General features: G+C 60.3%; 4 non-coding genes across 4 annotated transcripts; 1 reads left to right on the top strand and 3 right to left on the bottom strand.

Moving 5' to 3' along the window:
- Window positions 1-332: 332 nt before the first annotated feature.
- Window positions 333-404, bottom strand: TRNAP-CGG. The gene has a single exon. It is a non-coding gene; the product is annotated as a tRNA-Pro (tRNA).
- A 253-nt stretch (window positions 405-657) lies between these two features.
- TRNAA-CGC lies at window positions 658-729 on the top strand. The gene has a single exon. It is a non-coding gene; the product is annotated as a tRNA-Ala (tRNA).
- Window positions 730-1233: 504 nt separating this feature from the next.
- Window positions 1234-1315, bottom strand: TRNAS-UGA. The gene has a single exon. It is a non-coding gene; the product is annotated as a tRNA-Ser (tRNA).
- A 262-nt stretch (window positions 1316-1577) lies between these two features.
- Window positions 1578-1649, bottom strand: TRNAA-UGC. Its single transcript has one exon. It is a non-coding gene; the product is annotated as a tRNA-Ala (tRNA).
- Between the last annotated feature and the right edge of the window lie 51 nt (window positions 1650-1700).

The raw sequence follows: 1700 nt of genomic DNA, 5'->3' as shown, positions 1-1700 counted from the left end.
CTGGGGGTTGATCCCAGGGCCTCTTGCATGCAAAGCAAGCGCTCTCCGCTGAGCTACATCCCCCCTGTGCAAGGGGTGGTTGAGTCCCCTCACCCCCACTGCTGCCCCTGCTCTGCCTTCAGGGCTCCAAACCAGACAGTCACAGGCTGCATTCCACCATCCCCATTGCTGCTTCTAAGGGACTCCATCCTATTTTTGGGATGTGGCCATGCAAAATGCTCTGCCCGTGCCACTTTACCCGGCTCTGTTTCCCCCTCACCACCCTGGCCCTGGTCCCACCCTGCAGCCGGGGACCATGTGTGCCGCCCAAGGCAGGTGGGTGCCCAAAAGTAGGGCTCGTCCGGGAGTTGAACCCGGGACCTCTCGCACCCGAAGCGAGAATCATACCCCTAGACCAACGAGCCAAGGTGCTGTGGGATGGCAGGAACCCCATCCTTCACTCACAGAACTCACACAGCTTGGTGGGGTGGGGTGGGACCTGTGACAGCTCAATTTGTCCCTGATGGATGGTCACAGCTGGGAGGCCACCCTTGCTCTTCCCTGGCTGTGGGGATGTCACCTGTGCATGGCCATGGGCTGTACCTGCCCTGACTCTAATATGAGGCTGAGAGGAGCATGGAGGGCAGCAGGACCCCCAAGTTTTGGGGTCTCCAGGCAGGGGATGTAGCTCAGCGGGAGAGCGCTTGCTTCGCATGTAAGAGGCCCTGGGTTCAACCCCCAGCATCTCCAGCTTTTTTTTCCATCCTCAAACCCACCTCCTCCACAGGCCAGTGATGAAAAAGACATGTCTACCTCTGGGAGGTCTCCCCAAAGGTGGGGGATGCTCCTGCACCATGGCAGAGCTGCCCACTGAGGCTGCAGTGGCAGCAGGGCCCCCCCTACGTTGCCGTTCCTCCACTGCCCCGACAGCCCCTTCCCCATCCAGGAGGGAACCAGCCCTGGCCATGGCTGATCTGTGTCTCTGCCTGCGGGCACCAAGCAGGGGGGGCTGCCCATGCCCTGTGTGCCAGGCAGCGGTCCCTCAACCCCACAGAGGCCATGCCGGGCAGTGGGTGCCCAAAAGGAGGTGTCACCCAGGAGTTGAGCCCAGGGTCCACAGCTGACCAGTGCCCAGTGCAGCGCTGCCCTTTCCCTGCCCCCTCACTTTCCAGCCATTGCAATGCTGTGGGATGGGGTTACCCAGACCCCCACCCCATCCAGGCCTGCGTAAAACCAAGCCTGCATAAAACCAATCGCTGTGAGCAGGATTCGAACCTGCGCAGGGAATCCCTATTGGATTTCAAGTCCAACGCCTTCACCCCTCGGCCATCACAGCCGCAGGTGACTCCCTGCCTGGCAAGGACAGCCAGGGACACCCCACTTTGCCCTGGGCTCTGCCTCCAGGGAGAAAATATTCCCTAGCCTGGTGTTACGGCCTTGCTCAGCCCCAGTACCCACACCTGCTAGGGCTGGGAAAAGGGAACATCCAGGGATATTTAGTGATGGCTGGAAAAATTCCAGGTTGCCTCACCACAAGACAAGGGAAGTATCCTCCAAGGATGCCCAGGGCTACAGCAGGTCTTGGAGGGAAAAAGACATGGAGATGCTGGGGGTTGATCCCAGGGCCTCTTACATGCAAAGCAAGCGCTCTCCCGCTGAGCTACATCCCCCTGTGCAATGGCAGGAGAGAGAGGATTGGCCAAGTCCCCTCACCCCCACTG

This window comes from Neopelma chrysocephalum, unplaced genomic scaffold (genome assembly GCF_003984885.1).
Source record: "Neopelma chrysocephalum unplaced genomic scaffold, ASM398488v2 Primary Assembly neopelma1_75383, whole genome shotgun sequence".
Taxonomy (NCBI): Eukaryota; Metazoa; Chordata; class Aves; order Passeriformes; family Pipridae; genus Neopelma; species Neopelma chrysocephalum.
The sequence above is the reverse complement of the archived record's forward strand: the minus strand, read 5'-3'. Positions and strand labels throughout refer to the sequence as shown.